The sequence below is a fragment of the Cygnus atratus genome, chromosome 3 (genome assembly GCF_013377495.2).
Source record: "Cygnus atratus isolate AKBS03 ecotype Queensland, Australia chromosome 3, CAtr_DNAZoo_HiC_assembly, whole genome shotgun sequence".
In the NCBI taxonomy this organism is placed as follows: Eukaryota; Metazoa; Chordata; class Aves; order Anseriformes; family Anatidae; genus Cygnus; species Cygnus atratus.
Window position 1 is genome coordinate 54,332,054 of NC_066364.1, and position 20,130 is coordinate 54,352,183.

Genomic DNA, 20,130 nt, shown 5'->3' on the forward strand with positions numbered 1-20,130 from the left:
ACGTAATATTCAGCATATTTTTAGCTACTCCTGTAATATTTAAGGAAGAGTCTACAGATGACCTCAAGCATATCAGAGGTACATCCTAAAGATTCCTTTTCATTTTCTCATGGTGCATCAGGGCAGTTTCATCGGTAGGGCCACAACAAACAGTCATCTGCAAATAAGAAATAATGTTCTGAAAAAGCAGCAAAGCAAGAATAGAGCTGGGGAAGAACAGCAAGATGAATCATTTGGGCAGTCCTTCCACATTTTGAGCAACCACGGCTGTCTCAGTTGTCCAGCAAGAGAAGTTAGCATTCCATGCCAGCTATTTTTACAGTGGTAGAGCTGCAGGTCTCAGAGAAGGAGGAAGGAAAGGGAGTGACTAGTCACAGCTATATGAAAGGTGGTGTCGGAAAAAAGTTGACAACCGGGAAACGGATGTTTGAAAAGAAAGAGTGGCTCTGTAGAAAGTGTTCTGTGATCTTCACATGTATAACAAAAATGGAACTTCAAATCTGAGATGAGGGTGTTGAAAGCATTGGAGGTGAGAAACTCAGGTCTTAAGAGTCTCCAAAAAGTCATGGATTTTGTTTGGGCCCAACAGTGCACTCTTTTGAAACAAATGATGAATACATATCTCAGCAGATAAATACGGGTTACTTCACAGTACTGCTGAGCAGTATACAGCCATGCTTGAGGCACACTGTCCAGTACAAAGGTGTGAGGAGGAAACTTTTTTTGCTACTCCCCCCCCCCCTCCCCCAGATTCAGATTTCTATTTTTCAAAACCATTTGAACAGCTGTATTTTCGCATTGCTGCTCCCTGTTGGATCCCTGTTTGGCCCAGATTTGCTTGCTATTTATCTGTCTTTGCTTGCATTTTTTCACTTCACTCAGTGGTCAGATATGGTACAGAGATGATAAAACTATCCAGAGGCACAGCCAGCCCTAGGACTGGAAATGATATTTCCACATCCTATCAGCGTTGTGACTGACTCATTGAGCCCAACCAAGAGAAGGTGCTATTAGTAGCTGGGGTTGAGAGCCACAACAGTGTGGCTTGCACTGCTTCTGGGTTTGTCACACCCTGCTGCAGTGAGTCACCAGGAGACACTGGCCCAGGCTGCTGCTGGCTCAGAGACGGGCAGATCTCAGAGAACTGCACCAGGCTGTCCTGCATCTTCCTTCATGCTGCTCCTTCTCTTAGGTTTTTGTATCCCACCTGCACTCTGTGTCATCCCACCTCTAAATACCACTAGCTCTTCTCTTTGTTCTGTTTTCCATTGCTCTGGGCCATACCCAGACAAGCTTTTCAAACTGTAAGCTTTTCAGGAAGTCCCTATCAAATGTAAATAGGCCATTTGTAGAAGCATGCAAATTAAGTAACTGATCTGCTGTTAGATGTTTTGGGCAAAGGAGGAAGATTCATTGTGTAGGTTTTTAGAACCAGAGTATCTGAGAAATCATTCTTATGTCACCTGCATGCTCCTGGGCACTTTAATAAATTTACAAGAGAAAGAGATGGAATTTTTATGTTGCTTTCTGTGGGATATGTTCATCATGAATGTACATCTTTTACTTCCCATTCCTATAGATATTTTAATTCCTTTATTCACTCCTGAAAATCTTAAATTTGACATACATTTTCTAAAGTCTAAAAGGAGCAGATGCATGAATAGGTCTGTCCTCTCTGCAGAGCAGGTGGAACAGGTGGTGGGGCACCTTGTCTGCCATGCCAACAGGCAGCACCATCATTTGTCTGCCAAAAGCATATAGATGGAAATTCAACTAAAAAAAAAAAAAAAAGTGCAATTGAGTACAGTTGATCAGAAATTTTCTGTTTCCCACATGCATTTAATTTTACAGGAGCAAAAAGGCAAGTGGAATTCAGTGGAATTCCAGCATGCTCATTTGGAAAAGTTACCTCAGGTCTTCGTAGCAGCTGTTGTTTGGACTAGGCTCTCCTGGATGGGTTCCAAGCTATTTTAAAAGTTCCATGAAGCATCATGGTCAGCCATTATGTGTCCCATGGTGCATTTTGGAAAATCCAAAAATGTTGCACTGGAGGGAATATTCTTTTCTATTTATGAATATTCACAATTATTTAAAACTCAACTTGATCAAGTAACTTGATATGTAAAACATCTGTAAGGTTGTTTGGTTGTGTTTTTGTTTTGTTTTGTTTTGTTTTGTTTTTCATTAAGAGTCATAATTAACTTATATGTCCTGATCAAAAATTATAGTTTTATGTTCAAGGATAATGACTGAAAGAAAGCAGAAAGAGGCATGAGGTGAAACAGTTTCAGACAGAAACTGTCTTTGCCATCTGGATTCACTAGATCTTTTGCATACTGATGTTTAATGGTGACAAACAAACAAAACTCAGCATCAAAAGTTATAAACAAACAAACAAAAAGCCTAAAATTCTTTCTATTATTGCTGCATTTTTAAACAGCTGCCTCACAGGTGGAGAAATATAACATGTCGTAATTTTCATCCTGGATGCCAGGCTCACCACAGATAGCTTGATGAGGTTCTTGTGTCCCCTGAAGAATCTGATTGACGGGAAAGCAGGTGGCTGAAGTGCCAAAAAAGGGAAACAGGTCTAACTCCTGCTGGGAACTCCTGCAGTGGGGTGGGGAGACTCCGCGGTGATGCTTACGTGTCTGAAACTTCGCCAGCTTTGGTTGTCTGGTTGCTCCTGTGCTTGATGAATTGGTTTTCAGATTCCCTCCTGCACATACCTTTCTTTGAAGCTTTGGGTGAGCGCTACCTCAATCTATTTTTAAGAGCTACACTTTCCATTATTAGATTTTAATGCTATTTATTTATTTAAACTGAAGCAAACAGTTCGGCATAAGCTGAACATTCCAGTAGGCATCACGCTCGGCTACGCAGAGGAGTCTAAATCTATTTTAAATTGCATTCCTTGAATGGTAGAAAAAGCTGGGTCATGTGGTGAAGCTTGGTGAGGAATAACAGAGTCATTCTTTCATAGACTGCAAAAACTTTATTAAGAAAAGATAAACAGGTGAAAGGTCTCTCACTAGTTGCAGTGTCTATACATAGCAATTACCCATGGCTTTCTCCCTCTCCTAGTTGAAGTTGTAGTGCTTGCAGTCTCATCATCTACCATAATGGAGCCAGGGCTTTTACATCTACACTGAAGTTAAAGGGAATGAAAAGCTTGGGATAATTACACCCGGTGTCTCACTCAGTTATTTCCTTGGGGCCGTCTGGAGAGTGAGGCTTTTAGCTCCTACTTTCCTGCTCAGATAGCAAAAACAGGTATGAAAATAAGGCGTTTTAAACCCCCCCCATTTTTTTTTTTTTTCCAGACAAAGAGAGCATCTCCCCTGATCTGTGTTGCCATTGTTTCCAGGGCCTTGTGCTACAGCCTGGTAGGAAGGGAGAGAGCGCTTACCATTTGCATCCATGTTAATAAAATAAATTGCTTGTGTCAAAATTAGCAGTGGGCAAACTGCTTTAGTTAAAACAAGAATTGCCCTGGATTGTTGCCAGTCCTCCTACTAAATTCATGCCAATTTTATTTTTAAGTTTTAAAAGTAATAAAAAGGAATAAGCATGCAATGTGTATATAGACATACTCAGAGTGAATAGCTCAGGGATTAGAAAAAGATGTATTTTGCATCTGGAGCCCCAGTTTTGCACATACATATGCATGCAAGTAACTTTACTCACGTGAATTATCCCCTGGTGCCATGCACTATTTCCTGTCTAATCAGGCAGCAATGTATACAAAGGGCTTTAATGCATAAGGGCGCTATAACCTGCAGAACATCACTGTTTGATGCATCAAGTGAAGAAAGCCGACACTTGTTAACAGGACAAAGCTGGCACCAATTAAACCACGTCCAGCACATTGACTCTACTTGCTGGAAGCAGAGTCATCCCCAAGTGTTGTGTTAAGGAGTACAGCCAGCCCTGCCTACAGCAGGATGTGGCTTCCAAATATCACGCATTGCATATAATCTATTGAATACACCAAAGGGGGAATGAGGGGTAGAAGACATGAGGCTCCACCGGGCTGTGGCCTCAGAAGCAAAGATCGATTGGCTGTGCATGGGGTGTATAGGGTTATTTTGAGGATCAGGAGGGAGGGGGGGATGAGAAGGAGGTGTTGTCCATGTACATTATTTCACACATCATAAACTTCATTTCTCAGGGATTTTATTTTAGCAGGCCAGAAACAGATTGTTCCCATGTGAGGTTTCACAGCAACAAACTGTGAACATAAGGTGTTTTTTTTTTTTGGGGGGGGGGGGTATTTTGTTTTCATCTTCAAATGATTCAGGGTAGGTGGGTGTGTCTGTGCCTTTGAAATTTGTGCATGTATGATAGTCATGTATAAGGGTGTGAGTATGCCTATCATAAATGCTAAACCATCTGCCTAAACTTTAATGAAAATAATTTCATTGTTTATGCAGCTCTGACCTGACATGGTGTCACCCAGCACAGCTAGATGTCTTCTCCCTGCTGTCTGATTTCTCTTCCTAGGAACAGGTCAGTGAGGACATTACCAGGGCCTACCCTGACCTCTCAGGAAAACACATGTAGTCTCCCTCTGCACAGGTTTAGAAGCCCTTTCATTATAATTGCTCTTGTATAGCTACCAAACTTTTAACTCTCCACAGCTCCTACTTAGTTGTATTCTCCAGAGTGGAATTGTGGCTTTATAGCCATTTTCTTTCAAAAAGAAGAGTGTCCTTCACACCTTCCTGTTCTTCTAAGAATAACAGGGTAACAATTTGGCTCTGTATGTAAGTGTGGATGAACAATGGAGCCTGCTAGAAGGGTCATCTAAAGACAGAGTTCTGACAGCTGAATTTGAGTGGTAAGGATTTTGGAAACATCAGCACATACTAAAGATGTTTTCCTGGCTGTACGCCAGGACTGAATGAACTACTTGAGCCCCCTTCAGGTACTAGCAAATCACCTTGGTATAAACTATACCGAAGTGAGGACATTCAGAGATGAGCTCCCAGTGGTAGAAGAACAGGAATTTCTAGTCCAGCTCTAGGTCTGGACAGTGTCTTGATATCCTGTGGCTTAAATCCTAGTGTATAAGGTTACCAGGTTATTCAAACTTCTAGAAAAGAATATTTTCTGCCCCTGTATACTTACCACTGTGAATCAACCAATACTACCAGGCAGCTTCTTCTTGAATAGCTGTCATCCTTCCCTAGTACACACAATGGATGTTGAACATAAGACTTTTTTTTTTGGTCCAAAAAGTAATGGAACACAGTAAAACTGTAGGAGACTGACTTGTAAAATGAAATTAAAATGCTAGCTGAGGACCTCTCTGGAACTAGCTAAGTTATAGACAACTCAAATGCATATTAATTGGACCATATGGTCCAGTATTTAAACAAAGGTATATATGTTTGTACAGAGTGTTTGGGACAGACGTTAGAACAAAGCCTTCATGACCTGATGAAATTCATGATCGGCTGATTGAAATCAGGAAAACAGGAAACTTGAAAGGCTGTCCTGCATAGTAATGACACACAGGAGTTCATTGTTGGGCAGCTCCGTAAAATCAGCTGCAATGCCTGTACATGTTTTGTTACCCCCAATTCCCTTGCAAAAGACCAAGGCAGGCTTGTGAGGCGTTGCCCAGAAGAAAGGGTGGTACAGGATTTCTCTCTGTTGAAGCAGGCATATGGAGGAAGAAGGTTTCCCAAAGCCTGCCAGCCACTGGATATCTCTGATGAGCTCTCTACAAGGCAAGATCTTGTGTTGTAGACCCTGCCTGACATTGTTGCATCCCCTGTCTTCCGGTTTCATGGACTGTAGGACCCTCCTGTAGTGGAAGTGGAACAGTGCAAGCAGCTCCCGTAGCTGCACTTCTGTTTGATCTTGCACAATGAAGGTCAGGCAAGAGCAGAAAGAAAGACCACCTGCACAAGCCTAGGCAGCAAATAAGTCCAAACAGAGCAAGTCAGCATGGAGACCCTGATGGACCCTGTGAATGAAGGCGATCAGGGAGCAGCAAGGGGGTGGCTGTTCTAGGTTGGGCCTGAGAGCTGCACTCACTCCCTAATCATACAGTTAACCTCAGGAAGATGGCATTCATGTATGTTTATGCACCAATTGATGTATGTTTGCTATTGTATTTGTTGTCATGAACACATTGGAGATGGTAGTTTCCATTTTAATGAGAAAACATGACCCAGGAGAAGCTAAGTCTATCAGGATCGTTTTCTTTTATCTCTGCAAAAATTGCTCATTTTGCTCATCTTAGCTATTTAAGTTAAGATCGTTAGGTGACTCATTGTGTTATGCATTTAATATATTTCACATGGACAATGTTACATTTCTGTTCAAGAAGTAGTTTGAAAGAGCTTTTCATGACATGCAAGACATAAACAGTCTGTCTGTGAGCCACTGTCTTACGTCCTGATCAACTCTGTCACATTTTCTTGTTTTTAAATTCCTCATCTTAAAAATATGAGTCAACATAAATAGCTTTGAATCTATGTTACCTTATTAACCAATGGAGAGTGACTCTACCCATAAAATATTTACATAGACAACAGTCTTGTGCTAGTAATGTATTTTCACATTACTTAGTAATTTAAAACATGTCAACCCCTTCCAAATAGTAGGAACAATCCAAACATGGGACTGATGTTGACCTTAAAAGGCTGCTCCTCTTTGTTTTAAGTCAAGCGGCAATCACCACAGATTATTACTGTGCATTCTTTGTACAAATCCTTATCAGCAATGCCCCCAAATATAACTCTAAATGGTAGGAAAAACAGTAGGTGGTAAGGGCAGATGTTGCATCAACAGCATATCATTTAAGGGAGCTTGTGGAAGACTGTATGGAAAATACATCATTTTAATATTAGTGAGGTAAATTGATTAATTATATATTTGGCTATTTTATAAAGTTAATGAATTATGTGTTTGACTGTTTGAAACTTCATCTGACCTTTCTTTGTATCATAAATGTTTATGAGTATGCAAATACATTAATTTATATTGGCTGTAAGTATACATGTGCACGATATTTTTTATATATGTGTGTGCGCACTGGATGTGTGTTTGGTTTTCTTTCTTTTCCATTTTCAAAATCCTGTTTCTTCTTCTGTTGTTAGGGAACCAGGTGATGGAATAGGAAGAAAGGTATTTAGTGTGTGCTCAAGCTCTAGAGTACAGCATGTACTGCAGCCTTCTGGTAACCTAGATTGGGAAAAAATATTGTCTTCCCCCCCCCCCCCCATTCCCAGGGGAATCAATAGAATAGAATTTTGGCTTCCCAAGCTCTAGTGCAATGACATGTTATGTACTGAAGCTGTTAAAAAATAGATAAGTTTAACCTATTAATTTAGCCTGTTGATATTTATATTGCACATGATGTTTTTCAATGTGTTTAATAGCGAAGGATGGTAGTCCCTGTGTTGTATAATAGATGACATGCATCTCCTTTGGCAGATACTCAGCCCAATCAGCCAACTAACTAATTAAAATATATTATCAAAAATAAAAAATAAAAATAAAAGAAAGAACAATAACAGAAATACACAATGGTTTACCCCTTCACTGTCTCTCCTTGTATCACAGAGCACTTTTCCAGGGTGAGGAGTGTGACTAGGAAAGCTGCCCGTTAAGGGTAATATCTTAATCACATTGTTCCCTGCAGACAGGAGAAGATCAGAAACAATAAAACCTCTGTCTTATACAGGACAGAAAACTTGATAGCACCATGCTCCTCTGGGGACAGGCAGGTATTGAGGATTTTTGGTGCAGTTTTCATGATCTTATTGACTAATTATTCTTCTCTACTTCAAGTTTGCTGTCTATATTTAATGTCGAGAAAAGAAGCCATTTAAAATATTTTTCTTTCTTCTTTATCTCTATATTTCACCTATAGTGGTATGGGAATAAAATATATTTTCCAGAGGACATGCAATATTCAAGAGAATGAATACCGACATCCAAAGTTGATGTGAAAAAAGTCTGTGAAAATTTTCAGTTTGGATTTTGCTTTTTTTTTTTTTCAATATTGTACTTTCATTGGTCACTGTTTTCAATCCTCACCAAACACACCAACTGAAGTATATGAAAAGCTTCAAATACAATTCAGAAGTTTTTGAAATAAGCAAATAATGTTTTTATTGGTGTTAATAAGTAAGATCTTATACAGTCTTCTCTGTGATAAAGCAAGTCACACCCCAGCAGACCTGAACAGAAGGGCCAGGATGCTTGATGACAATAGATAGAGGGAAGGGGATAGTAAGGTATCAGCAGCAATTCAGTAGAAATACCATTATCTGTCCCAAGGGGAGGGGTATAAGTCTCTGGGAGGAGACCAGAGACTCTTTCACCCTCTACACCATTCTAGGGCCAGAGGGATGGAGGAGACTACGGGGTCTGTGAGGTAAAGAAGGAAAGAGACAGAAAATGATAACTTACCTACTGACTTTATTAAACCATCCCTTAACTACTCCCTGTCACTGGAATGACAAGGCCAGCAACCATGGCCAGAGCAATGGAGACTTGCAGAATCCAGACAGGAAACCTACTGAGAGGTTCTGAGACAATCTACACCTAGCTGACACTGAATGATTTAGAGATGGGAAGGAACTTAGAAGCACTGTAATGGCAGGCACCACTGGAACAGGAGCACATGTGACAGTGTGTGGTTCTTATGAATGTTAAGGATGATGTTTGTGGAGCTTTGCACTCTCTAGAGAATGTTGAACTGTCCTATAGAAACTATCTGATATGGTCATGGTTGAGGTAGGAAGAAAGCAGAATGATTATCTTAGCTGATTTAATTCTTCCTTGTCAACCATTCTACTCCTTATGCAGACAAAATTCCTACATTCAGCAATGTGCTGGAGCAGATACAGTTTTCCTTCTTTTGTAGAACTTTAATTTTCACAGAAAAATGTGGAAAAGTCTACACTATCAAGGTCTAATTCTTCAGTAAGGATGTTAGTCTTTTTTTTTTTTTTTTTTTTTTCCAGAAACATAATCTTTCTTTTTAATCAACATTGGGCATACTTTAAAGCAGGTAAGAAAACCATTAAAATCATTGTTAAAAAAATGAGGGATAATCCTTCCCTGAAAATGGAATGGACATTTTATCTTAGTATGTCATCTCTATATTTCTATTTTTCATTTTAGTTTCATGTCTGTCACAGAAAGAACTTTTCATTTATAGTAAGTGTTTTAATCTCAGGTTGGAGTTGGGATGATAAGAGTATTAATGAGTTTAAAGTTAAGTACAAAAGGTATTTGTTGAAATGGTCCTTGGAATGGAGCACATGGCCATTCAGATTCTTTAAAAATAATCTGTTTATTTATAAATTTTGTGATCTAGAAACTCTCACACTGAAACGGAATCCCATGTGGAGATTACAAAGGTGGTGTTCAGCTGGGGCAGCAGTTAGAGAACAGCAAAATAGTATTAGATCCAGAACAAAAATTAAATGTATGTTCAGATGGACTTTTTTTTTTTTTTTTTTTAAGGCTGGTGAACATTTTTCCAATACCTATCAGCCTGTCAACCCTATTCTTCTAAATCAAAGTCCAGTTCTCTATCCTGTGTTCATCATTCTAAGCCTGCTCCATCTGCTTTCTCTTGGCTTGCCTTGGATTTACAAGATATGAGGCAACTTTCAACTGGATACAAATAAAGTAGCATTGAATTGATGGTAAAATGTTTTATTTCAAAATGAAAAATCATGGAATCATAGATTCATTCAGGTTGGGAAAGACCTCTAAGTTCATCTAGTCCAACCTTTAAACCATACTACGAAGTTCTACATCTGCACATTTCTTGAAGACCTCCAGGGATGGTAACTCAAACACTTCCCTGGGCAGCCTTTTCCAATGCTGCACAACCCTTTCAGTGAAGAAATTTCTCCTAATATCCAACCTAAACCTCCCTTGTTGAAACTTGAGGCCATTTCCCCTTGTCTTGTCACTTGGTGCTTGGGAGAAGAGCCTCTCTCTAGCCTCCTTTAAAGTAATTGTAAAGTGCAATAAGGTCTCCCCTGAGCCTTCTTATCGCACAGGAAGGAGTCTAGTAAGTCACGTTCACAATTTATATCAAGTTCTTCAGTACTAAATTAAGAAGACCAAAGGCTACCTCTGATTGAGCATGGCAAGAGTAAGACACAGTGTAACTGGGAGATTCCCATCTGTGGGGACTCAGAGTGGTGCAAGGAGGGGAAGCTGAGACATGGGGCAAGGAGTTTGAAACCTTCTTCAGCTTCTATTGGTTGTGTGTGATAAATGACTACAAATGATTATCCCTTACCTTTTTCACCCCCACCACACAGGAATTAAAGCCACCCAATACACACTGTGTGAAACCTGTCCTGATAAAGTGAATACCATTCTCCCCCCAAACAGGTGGGAAGGAGTATCAGGAGGTTTTCATTACTCACTGAGTGATAGATGAATGGGTGCTCCCTGAGCCAGATTCAGCCTTCTCCTTTTTCACTCAGTAGCATCAGTGTTTAAAAATGAAACCTATGTTAAAGGAGGTAGATGAAGATGACTAAGGCTGCCAAATGAAACACTCATGCCAGGAAATAGGGCTGAGTTAATGCATTTATTGTATATATACATTATTATTTTATTCTTGATTACATTATTACATATCATCTTTTTAAGAGGATCCATGCCTGATTTAGTGAGTTTGATGGGCTATGCTCATGTAATATACTAAGCAATGTTCAGCTGTATTCTCCTTGTTCAACATGTGGCTGGGTACCTTATTTACTGCATTCCCTTCTGAAATTAGGAATATTAATTTCCTCACAGGCTTTGCTGCAGTGCTTATGGTAGCTTTAGACACTAATATTTATATTTGTCAAACTGCTGTGAAATAAATTGGATTTATTTCCATTTAGAGATGAGGAACCAGAGCCTGGACAGAATAATCTCTAATTTGATGTGCCTGATTTGAAGTATCTAAGACCTGATTTTTAAGTGTTTTGCATTGTGTAGCATAACATATGCTAGCACAGCTCCCCTATACTTTGGTTACAGCTGAAAGAGCTCAGCACTTTTCTAAACCACATGATATTCTTCAGTAAAAGAGGAAGACAGCTCTCTCTCTCAGAGTGAATGATTTGGTCAACTTTTGAAAAAAATCCATTCTAGAAACTTATGGGAAGAGCCCAGTTCCCCAGGTCAATGTCTGCCTTGAAGAAGAAATTAATTCTGCAATCCATTGTGTCATTTATTACCCATTTTCAGCCTCTTTGGTGACTGATATTGGTAGGAATTGTGCAACTGAGGTTTTCCTTACTGTACAGTATTGATGCAGCTCCAGAGGAGACCAGTGCCATCTTTAAGGGAAAGAATAGAGATAATGTATAATTGAAGTCTGTAGCAAAGCACATATAAATCAAATTCTAAGTACCTGAAAACTGAGTTTTGTGGTAGTTATTGCTGGATAATGGTATACCAGTTCATGGTACCGTATTTCCATTATCCTGCCACAGGGCAGGTCAAACTAGATGATCTTTAAGGTCCCTTCCAACCCAAGCTGTTCTATGATTCTAACAAGAGTTGCAGATTCCTCCTTCACAAAAATAACTGATTTCCAAGAATAGGTTCCAAAACCCATTTAAAATATACTACAGAAAATAGTCCTGAAAGCTTATCTTGGTACTTCAGTGCAAGGTTTCTTCTGCTATAGTATCTGAGTTCTCCACATCAGAACTGGACTCTGCTGATGTCATGATGTTCACATTCAGGGTTAGTCTGTGTATAGTTTTATTCATCTCTTATTCCAACCTATATATGTTGTTCAAGAATATTTTTGTTCTGCTTGTCCAGGATTTCCATTTTATGATAGTTCTAATCCTGAGGAAAGACCCCAAGACTACTGCTTATGTGCCAAATATTTACTTAGTGCAAAACAGGTAACACAGGACCTTTCATCAATATCAGCCCCTTTCTCTGGAATCAAGTCTGTTTATCTAAAAGGTTTTGATACAAATTATAGATTTGTGTGTGTGTGCATGCATAAAAACTAAATTCCATAGATATAAGGTAGAATGTGTGTGCACCCACTGTCCGTTGTAAAAGTTTGTTGTTTTTTTTTTCTCTTTGAAGTTTGAAGTAATTCTACCATGTGTTAGAAACAGGCAGTTCACACTTAACATATGAAGGAACTGCATAAAAAGAGGGCAATCACATCTCAGCAGCTGTTAGGTGTTGTAGGGACATCTGAGAGCAATGACCCTTCGACATAAAGGACAGAAATTAAAGCAGGTAAAGAAGCCTGTGGAGAACCACATGGAGGGCAGCACATGATAATTAAGCCAGCACAATACCTGCCAGCATGAAGTCGATTGGTCAATATTTTTGAACATGGTTGGTCTGGCACTGTGAATTCAGATCAGATCAGTGTTTTGGATCACACGGCAAGTACCAGGAACCCAAAAAACTGGATTTGCATTTCATGAAGGCATGGATGAGGATTTTATCTTGTGATTGTTACCACACTAACACTAACGTGTATCACTGCTTTTGCATCTTAATAGTAACTAGCATACCGATTCATGGTGCAGCAGTCCTAGCAAACCACTGACCCTACAGTCATATCTCAACAGCCATGCTATGATCCCTCTCAGCAGGAACTCTGCCACCATGTCCCAAACTATTTTCCAGTTATTCATCATCTAGGAAATTAAAAAAAAAAAAAAAAAAAAAAGCTTAAAAAAAGCTCACAAAGAAGCCTTATAGCATGTTACAAGGATCATTATGTTTGGACTGCTTTGCGCATGTTTTGCAGATTCCAGAACCTGAACTGAACCTAGCCTGCCAGCTACTTCTCTCAAGGAGCAAGGCGGAGTACTGCTACGGCCTGCAGTTATGACATGGGATGAAAGATATCCTCTTGGGCTAGCCTCTCTTAAACAAGGCCACCTAGAGCTAGTGAAGGTCTCCAAGGTGGGATACTCCACAACCACTCGGCAACCTGTGCCAGTGCTCTGTCACCTGCACACTGAAAAAGTGTTTTCCTGACAGAACCTCCTGTGTTCCAGTTTGTGCCCATTGCTTCTTGACCTGTCACTGGGCACCACTGAAAAGAGCCTGGCTCCATCTTCTTTGCACCCTCTCTTCAGGTGTTTATGTACATTGATAAGATCCCCTCAGACTTCTCTAGGCTGAAGAGTCCCAGTTCTCTCAGCTTTTCCACATAGGAGAGATGCTTCAGTCCATTTATCATTTCTGTGGCCCTTTGTTGGATTCTCTCCAGTAGCTTCATGTCTCTTTTGTACTGGGGAGACAAGAACTAGACACAGTGCTCCAGATACCGCCTCACCAGCACTGAATAGAGGGGAAGAATCACCTCCCTTGACCTGGAAACAACACTTTGCCTAGTGCAGTCCTGGGTACTGTTTGCTTTCTTAGCAACAAGGGCACATTGCTGACTCATGTTCAACTTGGTGTCAAACAGTATCCCCAGGTCCTTTTCTTTCCAGCTGGGTGGTCCCCAGCATGTACTGGTGCCTGGGGTTCTTCCTCCCCAGGTGCTGGACATTACAATCGTCCTTATTTTACTTTATGGTGTTCCTGTCAGACCATTTCTCCAGCCTGTTGAGGTCCTCCTAAATAGCTGTATGACCTTCTGGTGTGTCAGCCACACTTCCCAGTTTTGTCAACAACAAACTTTCTGAGAATACACTCAGCACCATCATCCAGATCACTAATGAAGATTTTTAAACATGATTGTTTAAATTTTGAACAATTTTGACCCCTGAGGTACCCCTAGTTTCTGGCCTCCAACTAGATTTTGTGCCACTAGTTACTGTGCTCTGGATGCAACCATTCAGCCAAGCTTCAATCCACCTCACTGCCTGCTCCTCCAGCCCATATTTCATCAACTTCTCTACAAGGATCTGATGGGAGAGGGTGTTGAAAGTGTTACTAAAGTCTAGGTAGACAATATTCATTGCTATCCACTTGTCTACTAGGTTATTCATTTCATTGTAGAAGGTTATTGGGTTGGTCAAGCATGACTTTCCCTGATCCCTGTCCTGTTCTTCATGTGTCTGGAAATGGTTTCCAGAATTAGCACTCTACCACCTTCCCAAGGATCAAGGTGAGGCTGACTGACCTGCAGTTCCCTAGATTCTTGCCCTTCTTAGAAATAGGAGTGGCATTTGCTTTAGTCTTTGGGCACTTCTCCAAATCTCCATGATCAGTCAAGATTATCAACAGTGGACCAAAAGTTATTGAGAGTTTTGAACAGGCTTTATCAGACTGTAGGCCCTACGTGATCACAACTTCATAATTCAATTTAATCACAGTAGGCCTTTATCCCAGTGAAGACAAGGATAAGTATTTGTACTGCTATAACTACTACAGTTCTAAAACTATAGCAGGCCAAATATATATATATATATACATATAACAGAAAACAAAAACAAAAAACAAGAATCTTAATGCAGAATCGATGCGACTTTGGACTTTAAATTCCATTGATTTTGAGGTATTTGACATTCTGTCCTGTGCAATTGTGATGACTATAATGCTGACAGTAAGAATAAAATCTGACATTTGTTAAGCTTGAACAGATTTTGTATTTGCTTTCAAGATTGAAAAAATCTTACTGGTTTTATTAAAATAAATTGATTGTGAAAGGAGTGTTGGAGCAGATTGTTCTCCAGGCCCTGCTGATTCTGTATTTATTATCAATATTTGCTGAAAGTAAAGTAATGCCTGCTGAGTTTGTAACCAGAAAGTTACTTAACTGTCCAAGTATTCACAGCTGTTAGGGAAAAAGTTCTAGTTTATTCTAGTCTCTTCAGTTTGCCATGACATTATAGACCTACACCTGTAATGATAAGATTAATGACCATCTTTTGTTAATACTAGTGATAGATGATTAGATGATACTTGAAAGTTGTTTTATCTCATGATTCTTTGAGTTATTTGAATATATATATATATTACATTGTAAATCTGGGTTATCTTATTCTCTTTCTGTGACATTTGTTGTTTATTATGATAATAAGAACAAACTTTTTTTCTCAGTATTTCGGACATTGTCATTCTGTCTTCATACTGAAAATAAGAAAACAAAAATCAGCTATTTTGTTAAAAATCTTCATGAAGATCCAGGTCAGGCATATATAGCTATCCAAAGGAGCTGTGGCAGTGAATCTTCTAGCAGCATCACACATGATGAGTGATTGCATCCAATCTCAGTCATCACTTCCATTCTCTCTGTGACTGACTGTTGCAACATCCTAATCAAGGATTTTTGAATTTTCTAGAAACTTTGCTCTTGCCACTGCTCCCTAGTCTTTTCTATAGACAAGATGGTGCTGGAAAGAGATATGTGTTCTTTATGTGAGAAAGAACAAAGAGGTCACAAAACATGGTTTAGAGAAAGGAGAGCAATTACTTATTTACAGCAAATTATCCCAGCAGTGAAAAAATATATTTAACACTGTGTGACAGTTCCATAACAAGTAGAATGTAGGTAAATATATAAATGAAAATATGGAGATTTTTCCAAGAGACAAGTTTGCAATATGATGTTTTGCATTCAATTCTTAGTGCCTCCACTGGTAGGCAAGTATGAATTTGTCTCTATGCTTTCTAAGTACTCTCCTCCATGTCACCTAAAGATCAAAAGTAATACAGCAAATGCAAGGTTATTTTTATGTGAAACCCCTTGAATTCTTTTTACAAGGTCTTATTGGACTTGTTCAGAGAATTTTGATGATTCTCAGCTATTCAGAAATGCCATTATGCAAATTTTAGCCACTGTTATGAAAAGTAATACCAAAAACTTGTTCTTTATAATCCGTTGGGAAATGTGTTTAAAATGTTAGTATCCAGTCAGCAAATATAAACTTTACATGTGATTAAGCTGAGTAATCTCACAAAATAAATAATGAAGAGTCAAAGAAAAGTCATAAAACCATCAGGTCACAAAGCCATAAAAATTACAAATATATTATCGGAAATGTTTCATAATTACTTAAAGAGCAGATAGATGGTATGCACTACTAATACGTTTTCTTTCCTGTGGATAAAACCATCACATTTACTGATGAAACTCAAAGAAGTGTTATGAATTTCATGACAGACACTGAGAGTAGGTAGTACTTTACTTAAAAAATAAGAAGTTAAGTGGAATTGCAAGCCTGAACAGCTTTCTCAGTAGGAATTGGGGTACCAGAATCTGGCCTTTCATGAATTAGGGTCAGGTCAAGCCTCCCACTGACCTCAGTGAGAGTTTTGCCATTCTTTTCAGTGGAAGTAGGACCAGGATATCAATGCTTTAAAGTGGTTCAATAGCAAGTATTATTGAAATGCAAATACCCGTATTCTCTTAATCTGCACTTCCCATCTCCCCATTCAGTGCTGTTTGTAGAGAGTGTTATTACGGGCTGCTACTCTGGGACCTGTGTTAAAGATTTTTGTATAATTATCAGAGAAGTATCCTGAAGTGCAGAGGAATACAACTATTAATTTTGTAACAAAAATTCCATGCAAATCTAGTGAGTCTGGCTTGACGAGCAGTCAGCTATCACAAAGTCTGAATGAAAATGAAGTTATCTGTGCCACTGAGTGCAGCACATTCACTTAATACCTAGTGTGAAGTGACCTGGTCAATGTCATAAAAAATATCTGTCAGGTATCCAATTGCCTGGAGTCACTACCTGTAATGGTTTCAAGTAACACTTAAAATTACTACAGCTGAAAAAGACTTGCATAGGTAAAACAGAAGCTGACTTCATTTATTTGATGTAACTCACTTCTAGCTCAGTTTCATTCCTTGCGGATTAAATGCCACCAACACAAATGAGTGGATAAACCAGTAAAGACTCCATTTTGCTAACATTAAACCATGCCTCTCTCCTTTTCCTGTCATAACCTCACCTACAAGCTCCCTTCCCATTAAAAATACCTGGCTTTCTCTTCCTCCTCCCCAGCAATATTAATTACAATACCAAACAAGTTGCACTGGGAAGTAGGTACATCCTGTTTAACTTGCTTGAGATCTTGAAAAGCAGTCTAGAGCTCTCGGCTGCAGCCAGCAGGATGGCATGCATGTCTTCTAGGCTCAGCCAGAAGCGTACACACAGTCACACTGTTGGTTGCTTGCCCAGCCAGGAAATACATCTTCTGACTGGTGGCTTCGAGGCAATCCATTGACTCTCAGCCTCCAAGGGGGAGAGATGTCAGCATCACTCTAGCTGGGAACAGACCAAAGGAAGTATTTTTGAGATATGTGTTATACAGGCACAAGTCAGCTATTTCACACTACTCAAGTCAAAAGAAGAAGGAAGCAACAACAACAAAAAAAAAAAACTTTAAAATATAATTGCAACCACTTCATGATGTGGTGGCTGTAAACAAGAGATGAATATATTAGATTAAACTTTACTTTTTCTGGTTACTAGGTATCAAGTCGTTGGCATCACTTGGACATAAGAGAAACTGTTGATCAAGTTACAGTCTGCTGCTATTGCATATGGCAATTTTTACAAATTTAGCATTAGTGGCTGGTATGCACTAAGCTAATTAAAAAGACAATTGGATTGTGATTAAAAACACTAATAAGACCTCTTATTTCCCTATCAGAAATATTCTAATTGGAAAGGACACACAGCAGGTCACCTTGCTACCTGCCCATTTTGCAGACTATAGCTTGCATCCTCATTATAATATGAAGGACACAGGCTTGATTACTCTCCCATAACTACTGGCATTTTTTTAGTTTCTAACCTACTTTCTGGAATGGCTTTGGCCCTTGTTTTACAATGTCCAGGATAAAATCTGGTAAGCAGCATGGCCAATGATCTGATAGGCTGCTGCCAGTAAATTGTATGGTTGAGGCCAACATGTCCTGCAGTGACACGGAGCCAGAGAAACCCAAACAGAAAGCATGCAAATCATGAGCTCAACATTTATTCTTGAGAACAGAGGACGGCCCCCAAATGGTTTCACGTACTAGGCTAGATTTAGGGTATGAGTTTCCACTGTAATGAGATGTAATTCTCATTAGAACAGCAGTTTTGCAACATCAATACAACACCAAAACAACAACCAATACAACAGTTTTGCAACACCAATACACGTAGACAAAGAAGGAGACATAGAACTAGGAAGAGCCTCTGTAGGGCTCTTTAAGAGAATGTTTGTGCTACTTATAGTGTCTTTTTATACTTTTGGCCACAAGTCAGTTGGATTTTGTGCAGCTGGAGAGTACTGTAAGTGCATGAAAGCAGTGGAATTAGTCTAGAGGATGCAAAAAGGTTCTGAATGGCCCTGGGTCATAGTGAAGTTTATAAAGCAGATGATGTCTCATATGCTTCAGTTCAGCACATATTATTAAACTCGAATAAATGTCAAGGGACCTTTGGGTGGCATTGAGCTATAGGGGAGAGGTTAGAGATAAGTCTTCTTCACAAAACAGCAAGATGAGCAATGTATGAACAAAAGTGTGATTTTTCTCCCAAGCTCTCATTCTTCCAGCTGATCTACACATATATCTATGCTTGCACCTAAGAGTTATAGAGTAACATCTTTCCCCACTGCTGGTTTTTGACTCTAGTTGCAGTCATTTTACCCAATAGCACAATTCTTCCTAACATCCATCATAGGTCTGTGAGTCTGAGAAGGTTGCTACTTCCGCTCTTATTAAAATATTTCTTGCAAGCCCTGTAAGCACCTGTGCTTGTCTTGGAGAACTCCCCATTGAGTAATTTTGCTAAGCAGGCTTAGCCCTTCTTAGTTTTTGAGATCTGGCATGATCACAGTTGAGGTGATGTGGCACCTAGCCAAGAGAAGAAAGCAACTGCATCTTGGATATATGAAGGTGTTCATTTTATATTAAAAAAAAAAAAAAAAAAAAAAAAAAAAAAGTGAACTAATAAAGGAGACCTTGGGGAGGAGGTTCTTTTCAACAGTTTTTCCTCTTTATAATTAACTACATTTTGTTCACCATTTTGAGGGGATTTATTTTAAAATTCAGTTGAAACTCTGTTGTACAGAAGTCTGTGTCGTCTGAATTCCAGTCTTTGTTAGGGATGGATTAAGTTGTGGAGACTCTGACCTTGTGATACTACCATGTTTCTGCTAAACAAAGTCCAGTGTGCCAAACAAAGATGTAACAAGTAGTTACGAAATGGCATGGCTATTACACATGCTTTTGATTCTCATTGTCTGGTGTTTATTTTGGGATAATTCTGTTTTGAGAGTGGAAAAACAGCAGACTGTAAATAAAAAGGAGGTCTGCAATAAATACATTATGCTACTCAGTTCTCAAAGGGCCAGTGGAAGGCTCCCAAGTGAGCACCTAGGAGATAGGAAAATTATTTTCAAAAATAAAGAAGAGGGTAAGGATCTTGTGGGACACCATGACAGGTCAGAAAAAGAATGAGATTCACCCACTTGCGCAAAGCCTGAGTAATTTACTATTGCAGCTCACAGCCGGTGTTGTTCCCCTCCTACGTAAGGCTTCTAGGTCACTGCCTCCGGTGTCGTTCCACACCACACATCTCCACTCCCTCCTCTCCTCCCTTCTCCTGGACAGTGGGAGAATTTCTATTGCAGCTTCCAGGAGATATTGAGTTAGCCAGTACTGTATTTCTGCTCCTGACTTCTCTCCTATATTGCCCCACCCTTGAAACCAGATGATAGGAAAGGGAAGAAGACGGAAGTGAACGAGGCTGACTTGCCAAATGTAAATTTTACCTTTGACAGATCAGACTGAAGGTCAAATGAATCCAAGGACCTTAAGAACATTACAATAATCAAAAATCATATTCCAAGGGATACTAATGCCATTTTAAGACAAAACTTTTGTTAGGGGTGCTGGTTGAGTCCTAAATTCCAGAAAATATCATCTAAGCTATCTACTTGCATTTTTATAGCTCTATAAATCTTTAAGGCCAAATTCTACCATTCCACACATCTAGGACTCCATTAAATCCACTGGGAGTTGCACTCACATATCAGAGGGTAAAATCTAGACTTGTATTCTAGATAGCAATAGGAAAAAGGGGAGGCCTTTCACTTCTAAAAAACATTTACTGTATCCTAGCAATGTGCGGCGATGCTATGCAAGTCTGACAGTAGACAAATGGCTTTGAAAGATATTAAACCTTACAGAAATAC

The 20,130-nt window shown here is 39.4% G+C and overlaps 1 long non-coding RNA gene across 1 annotated transcript in view; it reads left to right on the forward strand.

Moving 5' to 3' along the window:
- The first annotated feature begins 4,641 nt into the window (after positions 1 to 4,641).
- LOC118243968 (uncharacterized) overlaps positions 4,642 to 20,130 on the forward strand; it is a 76,832-nt gene continuing 61,343 nt past the window's right edge. Inside the window, exon 1 of the long non-coding RNA XR_004777405.2 lies at positions 4,642 to 6,867. This is a non-coding gene — a long non-coding RNA (uncharacterized LOC118243968). The remainder of the gene's footprint in view (positions 6,868 to 20,130) is intronic.